The sequence below is a fragment of the Rhinopithecus bieti genome, unplaced genomic scaffold (genome assembly GCF_001698545.2).
Source record: "Rhinopithecus bieti isolate Rb0 unplaced genomic scaffold, ASM169854v2 scaffold_15282, whole genome shotgun sequence".
In the NCBI taxonomy this organism is placed as follows: Eukaryota; Metazoa; Chordata; class Mammalia; order Primates; family Cercopithecidae; genus Rhinopithecus; species Rhinopithecus bieti.
In genome coordinates this window covers 153,657-174,787 of record NW_016808087.1, presented here as the reverse complement: position 1 = coordinate 174,787, position 21,131 = coordinate 153,657, and positions in this window count along the sequence as shown.

The window sequence follows — 21,131 nt, the reverse complement described above, 5'->3', positions numbered from 1 at the left end:
AAAAAAAAAAAAAAAAAAAAAAAAAAAAAGAAGTTAAATTTTAAAAAAAGAATACCGTCATAGGTAAAGATGTATCTAAATACAGAGGACGTACAAGTGTGTTGTTTTGCTTGCAACTACTTTTTTCTTTTATCTAATTTCAAAAACAACTGCATAAAGCAATACTTACACATCTCTGTTGACGGCAATAGGCTGTATATAGATAAAAAGTTGTATGACGATAATCGCAGAAAAGGGGGGAAGAACTAGAACTACATGTAAACAACTATTTTGGAAGCAAACTTAAGTGGCATTTTAATCTGAATTAGATTGCTAGAAACTGTAATCACTAAGACAACAATAAGAAAATAAGATAGTAAAAAAAAAATACAGTAAGGAAATTATGTTATCCAGATATAAAAATAATATATATCCTTTCTCTCTCTCTCTCTCTCTCTCTCTCTCATGCCCCCCCCCACACACACACACAAATAGAAGAACAGAGGAAAAAGACACAGACATATCAAAAAGAAGCAAAATGATAGACATAAGATATAACTTATTAGTTTAGCATAGTAACTATACTTAATGGAAATGAATGAAACACTTCAAACACAAGAAAAGACAGAGACTGGCAGAATGGATTAAATACAAAACAAAAGAAACACAATTCAACTATATGCTGTCAATAAGAGACAGCCTTTAAACTTAGAGACACAAATAGATCACAACTAAAATGTTAGAAAAAATATATAGCTTGACAACTGTAACATAAATAAATCTGAGTTGGTTATACTAATATCAGATAAAATATTTTAATACAACAAAATGCAACAATAGTTACTAGAGACAAAAAATAATATTTTATAGTGATAAGACTCTTAACCTAGGGAAACATGACAATTATAAACATATTTCTTCTAAAAAGTGCCACAAAATATGTGAAACACATACTGAGAATTGAGGGAGAAATAAACAATTCAATGTTTACAGCTATCATCATCAATAACCCGCTTCAATAAATCAAGGAATAACCAGGCAGAAAATTAACAAGAAAATAAAAAGCTTGAATAGTCCTATAAACTACACCTACCAGGCACCTGTAGAGCACTCTGCACAACAGCACTAGAATATGCAATCTCCTCTAATGCCCATGGAACATTCTTTAATATAGACCATAAATGAGGCCACACAGCAAGCCTCAGTCAATTTAAAAGGATTAAAATTAGATACAATGTGTTTTCTTACCACAATTACATGAAATCAGAAATCAATAATTTAATCAAATTTGGGATATTGACAAATATGTGGAAACTCAACAATATATTTAAATAATAAATAGATCAGAGAATAAATTACAAGAGAAAGTAAAAAGACACTTTCAGACAAATGAAAATGAAAACACAATATATCAAATTTATAGGATGCAGCTACTTTAGTGGTCAGATGAAAATGTATAGTAATAAATCCTTACATTAAAAATGAATAAAGATCTCAAAGTAATAATTTACCTTTTCACTTGAAGATACTGAGAAAGAAATGCAAACTAAATGCAATGTAAGCATAAGGGCAATATATTAGAATAGGAAAAAAATGAATGAGAAAAAACAATATGAACTAGAATGCAATACAGAAAATCAATACAACTAAAAATTGACTCTCTTAAAATATTAACAAAACTAACAAACATTTAGCATGACTGACCAAGAGGGCAAAAAATTAATAGAACACTCAAATTACTAAAATCTGGAATGAAAAAGAGACATTACTGTCAACCTTATGGAAATCAAAATAACTGTTTGAGAACTATTATTATAATTTTATGCCAATACATTAGGTAATATCAATGAAATGAACACAGTTCTAGGAAGACACAACTACTGAAAATAACCCAATGAGAAATAGAAAGTTTTTATAAATAGGTAATACAAAAAAATTAAATTATATCAAAATATCAATTACATTTTTCACAGAAATAGAAAAAAATCCTAAAATTTATATAGAACCACAAAAATCTAGACTAGCCAAAGCTATCCTGAGCAGAAAGAATAAAACCACAGTAATCACATTATCTGACTTCAAATTATATTATCTTGCCATAGTAACCAAAGCAGCATGATACTTATATTAAAACAGTTACATATATCTGGCCAGGCACGGTGGCTCACGCCTGTAATCCCAGCACTTTGGGAGGCTGAGGTGGGTGAATCACGAGGTCAAGAGATGGAGACCATCCTGGCCAACATGGTGAAACCCCGTCTCTACTAAAAATACAAAAATTAGCTGGGCATAGTGGTGCACGCCTGTAGTCCCAGTTACTCGGGAAGCTGAGGCAGGAGAATCGCTTGAACCAGGGAGGTGGAGGTTGCAGTTAGCTGAGATCGTGCCACTGCACTCCAGCCTGGTGACAGAAGAAACAAACAAACAAGCAAACAGATACATAGATCAATGGAACATAACAGAGAACACAGAAATAAATTCATACATCTACAATGAATTCATTTTCAACAAAGGTGCCAAGAGCCTATATTGGGCAAAGGACAGTCTCTTCAATAAACAGTGTTGAGAAAACTGGATATGCATATGCAGAATGAAACTATACCCTTGTCTCTCACCATACACAAAAATCAACTCAAAATGGATTAAAGATATAAATCTAAGGTGAATTCTAAGACCTCCAACTATAAAACTACTAAAAGAAAGCATTGGGTGATCTCTCCAGGGCATTGTTCTTGGGCAGAGATCTTCTGAGTAATACCCCAAAAACAGAGGCAACCAAAGCAAAGTGGGCAAATGGGATCACATCAAGTTAAAAAGTTTCTGCAGCACAGCAAAGGAAACGATCAACAAACTGAAGAGACAACCCACAGAATGGGAGGTAATATTTACAAACTATTATCTGACAAGGAATTAATAGCCAGAATATATAACGAACTCAAACAACTCAATAGGAAAATAAACATAATAATCCAATTAAAAATGGGCAAAAGACTTGAACAGACATCTCTCAAAAGAATACCTACAAATGGCAACAGGTTTATGAAAAGGTGCTCATCATTGATCATCAGAAAACTGCAAATCAGAACTACAATGAAATATCTCACCCCAGTTAAAAATGGCTTTTAGCCAAAAGACAGGCAATAATAAACACTGAAAAGAAAATGAAGAAATGGGAAGCCTCCCTCCTACACTGTTGGTTGGAATATATATTATTACAGCCACTCTGGAGAACAGTTTGGAGGTTCCTTAAAAGATTGAAAATAGAACTACCATATGACCCAGCAATCTCACTGCTGGTAAATACCCCCAATAAGAAAATCATCACATTTCAGAGATATCTGCATGCTTATGTTTATTGCAGCACTGTTCACAATAGCCAAGATTTTGAATCAACCTAAGTGTACAACTGACAAATTGATAAAGAAAATGTGGCATAGTTACCTAAAGGACTGCTATTCAGCCATTAATAGCAATGTTGGTATTAATTTGCAGCAACATGGAACATGGATGGAACTGGAGGACGTGATGTTAAATGAAAATAAGCCAGGCACAGAAAAACTAACGACACGTTCTCACTCCTTTGTAGGAGCTAAAAATTAAAACAATTGAACTCACGGGGAAAGACCAGAATGTTGGTTACCAGAGGCTTGGAAGGGTAGCAGGGAGGTGCAGAGGAAAGTGCGGATGGTTATCGGATGCAAAAATACAGTTAGATAGAGTAAATAAGGTATAGTATTTGATAGCACAACAAAGTGACTACAGTCAACAATAATTTATTGTACTTCTTTTGTTGTTGTTGGGATGGAGTCTTGCTCTCACCAGGCTGGAGTGCAGTGACATGATCTCGGCTCACTGCAACCTCTGCCTTCCAGGTTCAAGTGATTCTCCTGCCTCAGCCACCCGAGTAGCTGGGATTACAGGCACGTGCCACCACGCCCAGCTAATTTTTGTATTTTTAGTTGAGACAGGGTTTCACCATGTTGGCCAGGATGATCTTGATCTCCTGATCTTGTCATCCACCCAACTTGGCCTCCCAAAGTGCTAAGATTGCAGGCGTGAGCCACCATGCCCAGCCTTTATTGTACATTTTTTAAAATAACTGAAAGAATATAATTGGAGTGTTGGTAACACAAAGAAATACTATATGCTTGAGGTGACGGATATTCCATTTACCTTGATGTTATTGTTATACGTTGTATGCCTGTATTAAAATATCTCTTGCACTTCGTAAATACACAATTACCATTTTCCCATAAAATTAAATGTTAAATAAATAAAAATAAAACTCATATAGAAATGTAAGGGAATGAGAATAGTCATATCAGTCTTGAAAAAGAGCAATAAAGTTGGAAGACTCACATTTTCTCTATTTCAAAACATAATAAATAGCCACAGTAATCAAAACTATAGGGAATTGTTATATGGATAGACATATAGATTAATGGAATAGAATTGAGAGGCCAAAAATAAACTCTTGTATTTATGGCCAATTGATTATTGATAAGGGTATGAAGAAAATTCATAAGGGCAATAAATAATCTTTTCAAAAAAAAGAAACTTCAAAATTCAATTCGCATTTCCAAAATCTCCAGGACATTGATCGCTCCAGGACTCACACCGTATAAAAAAATCAGCTCAAAAGGTATCAAATTCTAAATATAAAAGTTAAAACTAGAAAACCGTTAGAAGAAAATATACACATAAGCCTTCATGTTATTGGATTACTGAGTTGTTTCTTACATGTGACACGAAAACACAAACTAAAAATGAAAATCTTTGTGCTTCAAAGGATACTATCAAGGCAATGAAAAGACTATCCAGGAAATTGAAGAATATCTTTGCAAATCAAATATCTGAAAAGAGACTATTATACAGGATATATGAAGAACTCTTACAACTCAGCAATTAAAAGACAAACTACCAAATTAGAGAATGAGCAAAGCAGTGTTCTTGAGTTCTCTTCCAAGGATGGAGTTGTGATTAAACAAATGTACAACTTCCTTTCCCCACAAACAGGAAGCCATGTGTTTGTGGTCTTAGAAGGACTAGCTCTTTTCATGAATGGAAATATCACACTGCCAAGAATGCCACTCCTCTATGTTTCTTGTGACCCTTTGGCTTTCGATGATGTCAATGGTAAGGAAATTTGCTTTTTCACAGCACTGTTGATGATGAAATTTGAATGCAACATAGTGTGTGTGTTCTAACATAGGAAATTATGTATATCCATATATATTTATTTTACAGTTTAACTAACATGAAGTATATACTATCTGGCATATAATATTTAATATGTAAATTAGTTTCATCTCCTTTTGATAAAATCTGAGTGAAAATAGGAAATTTTCAAAAAGGATATATATATTTATATATCTCCTTTGTTCCAACATATTACTTCTTTGAATCTAACCAAGAGGAGCACACACGTTCAAGAGAGAGTGTGAACTATTTTGTTGCATTGTAAGAGCATTAGAAACTTGGAACAAATTAAAACATTGTTTACTAGGTGAATGACTATTCAATACTGCAGGACAGTTAAAAATTGAATACACATATATTATTCTAAGGTAATTAGAAGGTTACTACAGTAAATAGTAGTGCACACTCAGAACCCCTTGAATGTAGGGGCCTGGATCCCCTTGAGGAAGAACTTTGCTACACTGTCAAAAGTTTACTGTTAATTCTTCTCACATCCTTGTCCAAATGGACCTATTACCATTTACCAAGATGACTGTGCATTGGAGAAAGGAAAAGAAACATTTAGAGCATTAGTGACACTAATACTTGGAGAGCCAAAGTGTCACTGTAGTCTACCAGTCAGAGTAGGGGGTTATGAGGATCAAGCGATCAATGGTGTTTTGGCTCAAATTTATCTCACAGTTGGCCCAGTTGGTCCTCAAATTTCCTCACTTCTGGAACATGTACTTGATTAGGCATATTCAGCAACTGGCAAAATCCCCACCTAAAATATATATATAACATAAACATACATATATATATGTTCTGACTGAAAGCTAAATGGAACTCTAAGAATGATTTTTAAATCTATTAATATTTATAAGATTATGAATAAGTAATTTCCTATTTTCACTCAGATATTATCAAAAGGAGATGGAACTAATTTACATATTAAAGATTATATGTCAGATAGTACATACTTCATGTTAGTTGAATTGTAAAATAAATAGCTTATGAAAACTGTGGAATCTTCCTCTGCGGCGGTCCTTAAAAACGTTCTCATAAGTCTGTGATAAGACAAGTATGCAGATTAAGTGATTATGAAACAGTGTATACTTTGAATTTGTGGGCATTTCTACCATTTATTTACAATATTTAACATATAAAAACAAAATCAGCTGGCAAACTCAGGCTGAACTAGCCTATGGGTGGGGTGGTCTTAGGGAACCCTGACACACAGCCTCTTGAAGGAATTTTTGTGAGCCTCTTCCCTTACAAGGTTAGTAGAGGCTGAACCAGATGGACAACTTCCACCTTTCCCAAACAGGAAGGTGTATGCTTATGGTCTAAGGAGGACTGAACCTAAATGCATTGATCATCACTTATAATGCATTATTGGGATGGTCGTTTTGTGTTTCACATGATAAAATTCTTCCATCATATTTTTAAACCCAACATAAATCCCTTAGTATGTTAAAATATAACAAAATGTGTGCTTATTTCCAAAGGAAGCAAAGCTAAAGTTAAGTGCCAAATGGCAACACAATAATTAAACTAACTTTCCAATCAAGAAACAGAAAAAAAAAAAAAAAACCTCTAAATTAATACTATTTTTAAATTGAAAACTAAATGTCTAGCCAAGTTAGTTATTCTTTCCCTAGTGGTATTTTGGAAGTGGCAAGCCCAGTGATATTTTCCTTTCTACTTGAGTACAGCTGTAAAGAGGTCTCCAAATCGAAGGAAAGGCCTGATTCCATGAACCCACCCACACAGTTTTATAAACATTTAGCATCCTACATGTGGTATTACTCAACTTTTAAGTAGAAGCCTGTGCTTTCACTGTATTCTTGTTGCTATGTGGATTTCTCATTTTCGATGTAATTCATCATCTTGTATTGGACAAGCAACAAACTCCTCTGATTTGAACTGAAAAATACAACAGATGAAATAATTTACTAAAATAAGACTAGTAGGGCTTGAGAACCCTCTTTCACATCCCGTGGGATACATCCACAAATGGCAGCATGTGGCACTATTTTTGGTAGGCATCCATATTTCCACATCAGAGGCAGTTTTATACTAGCAAGAGCTGCAGGGTAGAAGGAAGAAGCACATACATATAAACACACTGATAGAATCTTAGTTTCTCATAAGAGAAAATGAATTTTGTTGCTATGTGACTACCAGCTCTAAAAAATGTTCGTGCCCCTTGTAAGTGAAAACAAAATAAAACAAAAGAGGCAGTGTCACAAAAAAACCTTGTGAGGTTATGAAAGTTTATTTGTAAACTTGAAGCATTCCACTTCAGTGTAATTACAACTTAGTACACACATGGCGATATTAGATATTGCTGTTGGTATTCGCTCTTATATTCTGGCAAAACAAAACTCTGCTACTGTGAACTTATTTCTCATGACTGATGTAATTCCCTAGATATTTCGGATGGGACTTGAGTTTCAGAGCTCAAGTCTGACATCTAAAGCTCCCTCAAGACAAAGTCTGAATGGTTTCGTCAAGTGTTTCTTGGACCTAAAGTTGTTGCAGACCTAAGAAATATTTATTTTTGGTAAGAATGAGTGAGCAGTATCCTGTACGATGTGTAAGGATAGGTAACTTGTATCATTGTTTCCCGCTTTTATGCCTGGAAAATCCTCTTTCCCTTACTATGTGTGCCATGGAAAATTTATGTTTGAAAGAGTTTAAAGATTTTTGAAAGGTTAATTTTGTTTTGAAACACAGTGTTGAATATTTCATCCTGCAGTTTTATTCAAGGATGACTGGAATCACTTAACGTCTCCTGATGTAAGATAAAAATGATATGTAGAAGCATCCTATTATCCATGAACAGCTTCATGTCTGGGTAGCGGCAAGTTCTGATTTGATTGATTTGTGTCCGGCTCTATCTACTTGAAAATAAAAGCTCAGCTCCTGTCTGTGCATACCTATTTAGAACCATCAATCAGGGCTTTGCTTCCAGGCTAGGAGAAGTTCAGGAAGTCACTGAATTTATATTGTTGATTTCAACAACAAGATACCAAGAAGAGTGGATGCAGACAAAACTGAGCCACTCTAAAAGGCAGAAAGTACTAAATATTTTTGAAAGTTTCTACATATGGTATCATTCAGTTATTAGATGCTTTATCTTTTCCTGTCACAATGATGAATTTTCCTTAGTCCTGTGTAATACGTAATCTCTTATATTAGACAAATGAAGAACTGTGCTCAGTATTTCTCCAAGAGGTCACTGGCCAGTTATATACCCCACTGGCTAAAGATATACAATTAAAAATGAGATACAATTAGCTTCATTGTAAAACAAACTCTGATCCTCACTTTATGCTATGTGTTATTCCCAATAGAATGGCTTGTTTGAAAACATTGATGCAAACAGCTCTGACGATGGAGATACAAATTAGCACCCCCCATCTTACCTTCATTCAGTTTTACTTGTATCTCTGACCATGTTTCCGATGAGCGACTGTGTAATCACCAACATCTCTTTGAAGACTTCAATAGTAATTTTGCCAAACGTTGTCACAAAGTTAGACATATTTCAGTTTGACTTTGTAAGTACGAAGTGTCACTTTTTTAGACACAATGAGTCTTAATATGGCATCTGTATTGCATACCTCAGGGTTACTGGCTGGTTTGGCTGAAACAACATAGAGAAGCATGCAGAACTATTTAAGAATCTAAACTATTAGCAGGAAGCAGGCAAGGTGGAATTGAGGTGACCTCATTGCTCCAGTTTGTGGCAACAGGATTTTAAAAAGAGGTCAGGTTAAGGTCAAAATAAATAGAGTCTTTAGGGAAAAAGAAATGTACATATGGAGATGTTTTCTCCCTCAGATCTATTCTGCTGCATGCCATCACTTTCAGTTTTATGTCTTATATTTTGGATTTCCATTTTCTGTCAAAAAGCATGATTCTAAACGTACTGGTATATGTTGCCAAACAATGACCCAGCATTGAGTGGCTTTGCTTAAGCAGTGATCAGCAACTTTCTGACTCTGTTCACTCCGTGTCTCACACACTGGGATGCAGCCAAGTCCCCCAAGGAGACCCAGGTGGCAGTGACAGCCGTGGGTCTAATTGATGAGCAGGAAAGCACTACTACCTGCTGATGGCTCCAGGAGGAATATTGCTAATCCTCTCTCTCTGCCATTCTGGAAGTGAAATTGAGGTAAATTCTGGCCCAAACAGCAGGGGGCTGTTTGCTTCCTCCTTCTTTTCCTTTCCCCCAGGCTTCCTGGGCTGTCAGAACATTTACTGTCCACGTGTTTAGTGATATCAGACTAACTGAGTTATCAAGGAGACGTTGGGTCAATACTGGAGCAATGCTGAGAGAAAGGCAAGCAAATCAGCATTTCTGTGCACTACAAGGGGCATTACATTTCATACTTGATAAGAGTGAATGGGTAACTTTAACTGATGAAAGAACCTTTATCCCAGGCACAGTGCTAGGACAGCACTGCCCAGTGATTTCCAAACCAATGCTTTTGCAAGCAATTCTGCTTGGGGTCAGTCTGCTCCTAGTCTTTGGACACTATTTCAGGATAAAGTAACTCTTTCCAAATAAAAGTGAGGACCCGTTTATTGAAAGATAGTATTTTCAAGTTTACCTTTGGTAATTGCACATTTTCGTCATATGAAAACCTAATATTTGTTTTAATGTGTTTGCAAAGTGACCTCACATGGTGTTGCTATGAACCTATAAAGTTTCAAAATAGCAACCATGTTTGAGATAGTTCATATTCTTCTCAGTGAAGTTTACTTTGCATTATATAAGAACATAAAAGGGACACATATAATACTAAATTGATTTAAATGTAATGAAATAAAAACTGAGTTCCATACCTGCTGAATCATTGGGGAAATGCACTTCTAATTCTATCTTCATCGATTAAGCTTCTTTTTTAATTTTTAATTTTATTTTACTTTAAGTTCCAGGATACATGTGTTTGTTACATAGGTATATGTGTGCCATGGTGGTTTGCTCCACTATTAACCCATCATATAGGTTCCCTCCCCTCCCCCGCCACCCTCCAAGAGGCCCCGGCATGTGTTGTTTCTCTCCCCATGTCCATGTGTTCTCACTACTCAGTTCCCAATTATGAGTGAGAAGATATGGTGTTTGGTTTTTTGTCCCCGTGTTAGTTTGCTGAGGATGGTGACTTCCAGCTTCATTCATGTCCCTGCAGAGGACATTATCTCATTCGTTTTTATGGCTGCACAGTATTCCATGGTGTATATGTACTACATTTTCTTTATCCAGTCTATCATTAATTGCCATTTGGGTTGGTTTAATGTCTTTGCTATTGTAAATGGTGTTGAAATAAACGTGCATGTGTCTTTATAGTAGAATGATTTATATTCCTTTGGTTATATACCCAGTAATGGGCTTGCTGGGTCAAATGGTATTTCTGGTTCTAGATCCTTGAGGAATCACCACAGTGTCTTCAACCATGGTTGAACTAATTTACATTCCCACCAACAGTGTGAAAGCATTCCTATTTCTTTGCAGTTTCTCCAGCTTCTATTACTTCTTGAAGTTTTTTTTTTTTTTTTTTTTTTTTTTTAGAGGCAGTGTCACTCTGTTGCCCAGGCTGGAGTACAGTGGCGTGATCTCGACTCACTGCAACCTCTGCCTCCCGAGTTCAAGCGATTCTCCTCCTGCCTCAGCCTTCTGAGCAGCTGGGATTACAGGCACACACCACCACACCTGGTTAATTTTTGTCTTTTCAGTAGAGACAGGGTTTCACCATTTCACCATGTTGGTCAGGCAGTTCTCGAACTCCTGTCCTCATGATCTGCCTTCCTCAGCCTCTCGAAGTGCTGGGATTACAGGCCTGAGCCTCTGCACCTGGCCGCTTTTTGACTTTTTGATAATCGCCATTCTGACTGGTGTGAGATGGTATTTCATTGCAGTTTTGATTTGCATTTATCTAATGACCAATGATGTTGAGCTTTTTAAAATATGTTTGTTGGTGGCACAAATGTCTTCTTTTGAGAAGTGTCTGTTCATATCCTTTGCCCACTTTTTGATGGAGTTGTTTGTTTTTTTCTTGCAAATTTAAGTTTCTTGTAGATTCTGGATATTACAACTTCTGTTAGATGAGTAGATTGCAAAAATTTTCTCCCATTCTATAGGTTGCCTGTTCACTCTGATGATAGTTTCTTTTGCTGTGCAGAAGTTCTTTAGTTTGATTAGATCCCATTTGTCAATTTTGGCTTTCGTTGCCATTGCTTTCGGTGTTTTAGTCATGAAGTCCTTGCCCATGCCTATGTCCTGAATGATATTGCCTAGGTTTTCTTCTAGGGTTTTTAATGGTTTTGAGTTTTACATTTAAGTCTTTACTCCATCTTGAGTTAATTTTTGTAGAAGGTGTAAAGAAGGGGTCTAGTTGCTGTTTTCTGCATATGGCTAGCCAGTTTTCCCAGCACTATTTATTAAATAGGGAATCCTTTCCCCATTGCTTATTTGTGTCAGGTTTGTTGAAGATCAGATGGTTGCAGACGTGTGGTGTTATTTCTGAGGTCTTTGAGGTCTCTGTTCTGTTACATAGGCCTATATATCTGTTATGGTACCAGTATCATGCTGTTTTGGTTACTGTAGCCTTTTAATATAGTTTGAAGTCAGGTAGTGTGATGTCTCCAGCTTTGTTCTTTTTGCTTAGGATTGTCTTGGCTACACAGGCTCATTTTGGTTCCATATGAAATTTAAAGTAATTTTTTTCTAAATCTGTGAAGAATGTCAATGGTAGTTTGATGGGAATAGCATTGAATCTGTGAATTACTTTGGGGAATATGGCCATTTTCAGGATATTGATTCTTCCTCTCCATGTGGATGGAATGTTTTTCCATTTGTTTATGTCCTTTTTTATTTCCTTGAGCAGTGGTTTGTAGTTCTCCTTGAAGAGGTTCTTCACATCCCTTGTCACTTGTATTCCTAGGTATTTTATTCTCTTTATAGCAATTGTGAATGGGAGTTGATTTATGATATGGCTCTTTGCTTGCCTATTGTTGATGTATAGGAATGCCTGTGATTCTTGCACATTGGTTTTGTATCCTGAGACTTTGCTGAAGTTGCTTATCAGCTTAAGGAGTTTTTGGACTGAGATGATAGGGATTTTTAAATATAGAATCATGTCATCTGCAAACAGAGACAATTTGATTTTCTTTCTTCCTATTTGAATGTCCTTTATTTCTTTATCTTACCTGATTGACCTGGACAGAACTTCCAATACTATATTGAATAGGAGTGGGGAGAGAAGGCATCCCTGTCTTGTGCCTGTTTTCAAAGGGAACTATTAAGCTTTTTTTAAGACATCTTAAACTCCTTTACATTTGGACATAAGAAAAAATAGTGATAAAATTTTCTAGTGAATCAACAGAAGAGGCATATGCAGCATCTTAGGAAAAGAGAGAGCAACACATACATGCTGTAAAAGATGACAAGTCTCTTGATGGACAAGATACCTTATATACTTTGCATTAACTTTCTAAATGTATAAGAAAACAAAAAAGAAAAACATTTCAACCTTTGACCATCATGTCAGTACAAAATGTTGTAGTGTGATTCAGTACAGTACCCGACAGCATTTTGCAGTGTGTGTTCTGCAAAACAGATACCTAGCGAAAAACATTCTCTGGTCAAATAAATTTGAATGATGTAGAATGAACATATTAAACAGATGCTTTAGGACTGAACTTTCTGGAAACGTTAAGAACAAACATAGAGATTCATCAATAGGTGGTATAGAGCATACAACATTTCCCAAACTTAATAAAAGGAGCCCTTCGCATTTTCATTTAAATATTCATAATTTGTAGAAATAATTTTAAGAATATATTTTATTGTGATCTTAAAAATGAATCAACCATGGACCATAACTCAAATTTGTGTGGTAACTATTATTGGTCAGTAATTTAAAAAGGAAAAGTCCAGGCTCACGGGCTCATGCCTCTAATTTTAGCACTTTGGAGGCCAACGCAGGATGATTGCTTAAGGCCAAATGTTTGAGGTTATAGTGAGCTATGTTTGCGCCACTGCACTCCAGCCTGAGTGACAAAGAGACACTTTCTTAAGAAATAAAAAGAAAGCCACACAAATAAACAAACAAAACAAAACAAACAAAAAAACCCTGAAATTACAAACTGGCATGTAAAACTATTTGCCACAGGTGGCACAAGTAATTGAGTATGATATTTAATTTCCTTTTATGCATAGAGATTCCTAATGACTTTGATTTTATTTCTAATACACTTAGATTATAAAAAGTAGTAGAAAGCACACAAAAAAGAGATAAAATCTGTAAGCTGCCTAGCTCTTTTATAAGCGGTTGTTCAGGTAGCAGTTCTGGCTTTTTTTTAACAGAACTGTAAGTTGTGTCATATATTTGCTGTGTGGTGATTAGGGAAATTAATGCTAAATGAAATTCATTGACCTTTTACAAGGCTCTCAGAGAGCTTTGCAAAAGTTTTTATTCGGGAATAGAAAATGTGAGCATGTAGACTTTTGAAGAGTTATGTTTTGAAGTTTATTTTTCCAACAATTAGATTTCTAAACTTCCCTTAATTTGTTTATATTAAATAAAAGTCAGCCATTTCTTTTGATGTTTCACAACAAAACATTTAAAATCTACACACATAATTCAATGTGATATCAATTTGGGTGAATGTTAATGCTCGACAGTAATATTCATTTTCAGGGAACAAGGCCATCTAAAACATTTTGTTTCAGACTCAGTAAATATAACTTAAACTGGTCATTCCAGATTTCATAATTATTACACAACTGAAGAAGAAACAGAGAAAGAGGGTAAATCTATGAGTAGCTTTGTAGTTCTCTCTCAATATTTAAAAAAAAATGTTTTAAGACATTAAAAGACAGCAAGAGTTTTTCTGAAGAATTCTGGAAATGAAAAAAAAAGAATTCTGGAAATGGACATAGGTCAGACAGGGATTCTGGAACTAAAAAGCCCTATAAAACTCCAAAATTATGAGCAGCTGGTTCTATCAGACTCCTGTGAAGTGCAGTGCTCTGGTTCAAGAGTTTCCTTGTCATACAATCAAAGGACGGAAACATTAAGATTGCAGATGTAGAGTGGTGACACGCTGTAATTTCATACAGATCATAAGGTGGTTTGGTGACATAAGAATTACTAGACCATGAGTCCTAGGGTCCATGAAACGGATTAAAGCTTTATTGCTCTTTGGAGTTCTGACAATGACAAATGCTCTCTCTGATGTTGGGATTATCTTGTCTAAACTTTTGTTTCCTTAGTTTCAGGTTTCAGTTTTTCCTTAGCCATCTTCTAAGATCACAAATAACTTCCGTGTTTTCATTGTTATTGGAAGGCATTTAGAAGCACCCCGCCCCCCGCACTTGTCTTTGCCTCTGGCATCATATCCATGCATAAGTCATTTTTAAATTTCCAATTTCCTGATACATGTTTGAACGATGAACTTGATGTGGTCACGTGACCTGACTACAAACTTCCATTTTAAAAAATAGGAGAAAGAAAAAGAATAAAAAGCAATGAGAAAGAATTTTGTAAGAAACGTTTAGATGCAAATATTATGAGTATTAGGTATTAATGCGATCGATTGACAGCATCAATTAACTAAGCAGATTTTTGACAGCAATCATTTAATAACACATCAAATCCGTACTGTATACCTTCTCAGATTCAACACTCATATGCACACAAGTAAGGTGTTTTATAAGTAACATTTCTTAAGTTGAAAATGAAAAATTTAAGCACATTTCAAGAAAATATTTTACAATAATTTTTTATTGAAATGGGAATGATAACTGATTGCAGAAAGAGAATGAGTTTTATTTTCTATTGACCCTGAACCTGATGGCACTTTCCTCTCACCCTATCATTCTATCTTTGTCATAATCATGCATTGTGAAAACACTACTTCTGGTGAGGCTAAGTGGGAAAATCTTTAATATGAAAGGAGTTATATAGTACACTAATTCAGCAAAATCAATGGCATTAGCATTCAGTGTTTTCTAGTACCTGTTAAAAGTGTGTGAAACCATGCATATGGAAACACATTAAGATTTTTACTTATTGCTAAAATTTCCCAGTAAACCAGATTGAAATTTTGTCCTAAAAGCATTGTTTCCCAACAGAGTTTCAGGCTGTATTTGGATGTGTTATAATTGCATTTACTTTTGAAAAAATTAAATAACTGAATATTGGTAGATGTAATACAGTTAAACTAACTTGCCTGGGAGTTCCTCTGTCCTCCAAAAAAAAAAAAAAAAAAACAGAAAAACAAAGCAATCTGTGTACCAAATATAAGTTAAATCAATTGACATAGCAAAGTGGCATATATTTGGCTTAAAGGAGGGTAGAGAAAGAGTTTCAGATGTAATATGGATTTTTATGCTTGAGTTACATAACGAGAGGAGATTTTTAGAACAGGTGACGATTACATGGTACTTTTTTTTTCTGAGACAGAGTCTTGCTCTGTCTCCCAGGCTATAGTGCAATGGCACAATCTTGGCTCACTGTAACCTCCGCCTCCGGGGTTCAAGCAATTCTCCTGCCTCAGCCTCCCAAGTAGCTGGGATTACAGATGCCTGCCACCACACCCAGCTAAATGTATTTTTAGTAGAGACAAAGTTTCACCATGTTGGTCAGGCTGGTCTCAAACTCCCGACCTCAGGTGATCCACCCGCCTTGGCCTCCCAAAATGTTGGGATTACAGGTGTGAGTCACTGCGCCCAACCTATGTGGTACTTTATATCAAACCTTATTCCTTTTGTAATTTCAGGCAGCTAGCATTGTGTTTGGCACATGAGTGTTTAATAATTATTAAAATATGAAACAACTGATTACAACTAAAACTTCCATTGTATTGCTAACCTTTGTTTTAGATCTTGAGGTAAACACTAAACAACAAAAGAACAAATATCCATCACTATCAATGAGTTTATAATGTTTTTGTACTTCAACTTTCTGAGAAACTGTATCAGTGGATTTAGAATTAGACAGAACTAGTTTTAAATCTCTGTTGTCACTTAGTAGCAGTGTCATCAGCCAAATGTCTGATCTTTTGTAAAGCACAGTCTTCATATCTATAAAATGAAGATAATGAGAGTTAACGGTTGTTACTCCTAAAGTTGTTAGTCAAAAGGCATCTTCCACATTTCAAAATACCAACTGAAATAATTTTCTTTGTACAAAGTTGAGAAATATGAAAAAATGGTAACAAAACTACATTTGCTATAAATCTTTAATGATTTATACATTATTTATCATTGCATTTTCATGAAATTTCTACAAAGGGAAAATCTACAGAGACAAAAAGCAGATCAGTGATTGTTTGGGGCTGGAATGTGGAGTGAGGGACTGCAAAAGGGCACAAGGGAACATTCTGGAATGAGGAACATGTTTTAAAACTAGACTGTGCTGATGCTAGCATGATTTTAAAGTTACCAAAAATCAACGTATTACACACTTAAAATGGGTGAATTTCATGGTATGAAAATTCCACTTCAATGCTTTTTTAAAAAGCAAGTCACAGTACAGAACTATATTTATATTTGGGAATATTAACATGTTTACATCATTAATTTAAATGTGTCCATTTTTCTCTGCACCCGTTTATGCAACTTACACCTTTAAATACAAAGTTTGTCATTCTCTTTCTACACCTGCCTCTCATACTCTCAATACCAACAAGTAAACACCTTCACCAGAGCAGGGACATCTTGTTCATTTCTGTATCTACGCTGCATCACGGTAACTGGCACATCAATAGTTTTTGACGATGTTTCTGCTGAACAAATATTATGCACTATGAAGAGTAAATATAAATGTTAGGATAAATAAATATCAATAAATAGAATTTATGAATCGATATGCTTTCATGGAGACTGTCTAAATGTATTTATTTCTACAATTTGGAATTATTTGGAAACAGATGACCACTGCGTTTTGTAATAAATGGGACTAGTAACAATTTACCTAGGAGTAAAACATACTAGAATAAGTCTATAATGTAGATTATAATAACTTAGACTTTTCATAATTTAGAGATTTTAAAGAAAATTAATATTGGCATCAACAAAGAAAGGAAGTCATAAATTATAAAGTAAAAATCAACAACATATAATTGATTAAATAATTGCACATATTTTATATCTGTTCCCTAGTGTTTGAGAGTTTCAGTGACTATATATCCTACCTATTTAGAGTGCTATTATATCCATTTAAAGTTAATACAATCGATTTTAATTAAATACTTTATAATAAATACTCACGAATCAGTCTGTACAGTCGGAAGAATTAGTAGAAAGAATTTCAGTATAGAGTTAGCAACATTTTCGTTTGATAACTTATGAGGAATGTGGACATTTTGCATCAGTTAATTTAAGAACATTTTCAGAAATATCTAAACAAGTTGAATCTGAATCATATTGCTCAAAATAAATAGAAAAGTAGAACATGAACTTTTGGGTATCCAAATTACACTCAAAGCAAGAATTTGAAAGGAAAAGTGAATTACATTAGAAATTGCGGTCAATCTTTACAGCTTTGAAAATGTGCAATTTTGGAATATTATAAGACCTGCTAAACACAAGGCGATGGCCGGTAAATATTAATAGAAAATGAAAGGAAGAGAACAAGGGAGGAAGACCAGCAAGGAAGTTGGAATGGGAGACAGAAAGACAAAATATAGACTCGTCCATGTGTTTTTTCAAGAAATTAAAACAGTAGAAGCCCCAGAAAAACTGTACCGCCAACTTCATGATGCAAAACATGCTGTTAACTGTACCATTAAATGATGCAAAGATTCCCTGAAGGCAAATGTAGAGGCTGAGACAGATGTCCTTAATCATGAGAGTTCATACAAAAACATGCGCCATATGGTTTTAGGACACAAGATGTATGGTTCAACTGGCCCAAGAACAAGAGGAACACACAGCTAGCAGTGAAGAAGGGGAAACAATTTAAGATCTGCATCAAGTTGACAATAGTGTTGATACTATAACAGCTAATGAGAGCCTAACAACCAACAATGGCTCGTCTCTGTACAGAACTCAGCTTTTTATTTTCAAGTAGTGTTCTGTAGCAACATAAAGCTCAGATGCCCACATATGCAAAATTAAAGTGAAGAAGAGTCTTTATTAAACCTCAGTATTAGATGCATATGCCCATATCTTTATTAAAAATAGAAAAAATATATCAAATTTTGACTTAGAACTGAAAGAAGAAATTATATCCAGCCCTTTATGAAATGGTTTTCCTCTGCACCTGTCTAAGTATCTAGTCAATGTGTTCTAGTTCTGTTACCAGATCAGCTCTAGAGATCTACATCTAGTATTTTCATCTAATGCTTCCTGAAGTAAGTAGTTACTGTTAGAAAAACCAATAGGAGTGCCTGTTGCCCACAATTTAATAAGGAGATTTCCACCATGGGTAAACAAATACAATCACAAAGCTGCTTGAAGCTCAAACCCCACATAAGAGACATATTTTCTTCTCTAACAACCGTATGAATTGAGTAACTAGACAACTTTTTTCCATGCACTGAACTGTGTAGGATCAAATAATTATTTTAATCGGAATACAAATTTGCCGAGATTGTCTAGGAGCCTCACATTTCTTCTTTTAATAGTTAGAAGTCAGGAACATTTTGAGTCATTTCAAACTAAACCTAATAACTTATGTCTTACACAGCAGGAAATCATACTTATGGCCTGGACATTTATGACACTTAATATCTACTACTTTGAAGCAACATTTCTAACTCTCTAAAAATATGTGGCTTACTGTAAACTAGGAATATACAGTTTATCATTTAAAACCAGGAAATGAAAACTAAGTTTTGTGTTACTTAAATTGAGACCAAAATATCACTTTCATAGGAAGCAAAAATATTCTGTTTCCCTGAAGGAAGCTTTCTAACTTCTATAACTTTTATTATTACATACTTCAAATGTCAAAAACAAAAGTCATTTTATTCACCATGGTAAATAAGAGAAGTCCAGATCTGCATTTTGAAAACAGTTATTGAGTAGTTTTAATGTAAAAATTTTCTATAATTTTGACTTTTCAAAGTTGACCTTTTGAGCTCATTTGCTTCAGAGTACAATTTTGGTAAAAGTAAATCCTAAAACCAGGCTTTCACTTGGATCAAGGTAAGTAAATAAAGAAAGGAAATAACACCACTTAAGTTGATAAACTAAGGAAAGCACTTTACCCATAATACTTTATCTTTCCAGTTCTATTAGCTTTATATAATGATTATTGTTTACATGGTGGAAAAAAACTGAGTCTTTAGAGTTCAGCCAGCGTTGAATTCAAGTGACAAAAACAGCTAAGGGTCTTGAACTCAGATTTGTTTGATTCTAAATCCTGATTTCTTTCCGTCATGATACTTTTTAACAAGCATAACAGCAAGAACTCACAGTAATTATCTAATATTTTCTGATACCAATGTTTATTTACTTATCTATTCAAAATGTCACTTTTAAAAGACATGTAGTGTTTAAAACATCTGGAGGTATAAAAATAGAAATGATTTTAGTCAAATTTTCAAGGGCCTACAGTATCATGGCTAAGGTCCCTTAGACTCTTTCAGAATGTAAAGAACAAAAAATATATAGTTTACTTAGTGATTATGGCTTTATTTAATGATGCGTGGATTGTGGGAACAACAAATCATTTTAGCATCTGAACTCTTAGAAGGATCAAAAAGAACTAGAATTTTTTTAGACTTCAGCAGTAACTTTAATATCCACCCTCCTTACAGTCTTTACCTCCCTATTTCACCAACATACCTGAGGCCTCGAATCATGCCTGGCACAGAGTAGATATCTCAAAAAAAGCAAACAAACAACAAAAAACCCACATTACTTGTTGCCACTGAATAAATGCGCGGAATTTTTGGCTTACGTTGGTGATAATAGAAACTTCACTAACTTTGTGCTTTTGTTTTGCTTTTCTCAGTTGTTCAGTGATCTACAACCAAATAAACCAATCACAGGTGTCAGCTTATATTACAATACTGACTTTTACAAATCTTAAAACTATTGAAGTCTTTATGACTATGTAAAAGTATAAAAAATACAAGATCAAATTAGGGTGCATTTATTTTTAAGAGCACAAAGAACGCAAGTGCTTAAAACTCCTCTTATATACTGAATAATTCTGAATTACCACAACCAAGCAAGAGGGTCCTGAATAGTTTCCAGCTATCTGTTTAAACTCCAGACAAACCAGTTCAAAAAACACTGCTAAGTAGCATGGATAGAGTCATAGGGTTTTATTTTGTTATATACAGCACTCTCATTTTCAAATTTTAATAGATTTATAATAGTAAATATCACATAATACAGATTGTTAGAACTGGAAGAATGTATAAAAATATCTAGACCAATTATCTTTTACCACAGGTAAAGAAGATAATATTTGTTCACGTAAACATTTTAAGAGTTTGCATGTCTTTATGAAGTTGCAAGTGTTTATTGTAATACCTTGAGCACATATTAAGAAAATTATACAAAATGATTTAAAACTTTATAAATAAACAAAATGTAATTCTAAAATAAAACTAGGTCAAGGAACCCACAGAAAAGCAAGAAAAGAGAAAGAGCATAATTTGAAACAGAAAGGAAAAACAGAAAACAAACAGTAAATTAGCAGACTTAAGCCATAATGTAATTACTTGACAAATAAATGGATTAAATTCATCAGTTAAAAGACACAGATTGACAGAATGAATAAAAACCATGACCCAACTATATTGAATCTACAAAAGCTTTCAAAAATAATAACACAGGTGTGTTAAGAATACAACGATGGTTCTGTTTATATGCTGGATTACGTTTATTGATTTGCGAATGTTGAACCAGCCTTGCATCCCAGGGATGAAGCCCACTTGATCATGGTGGATAAGCTTTTTGATGTGCTGCTGAATCCGGTTTGCCAGTATTTTATTGAGAT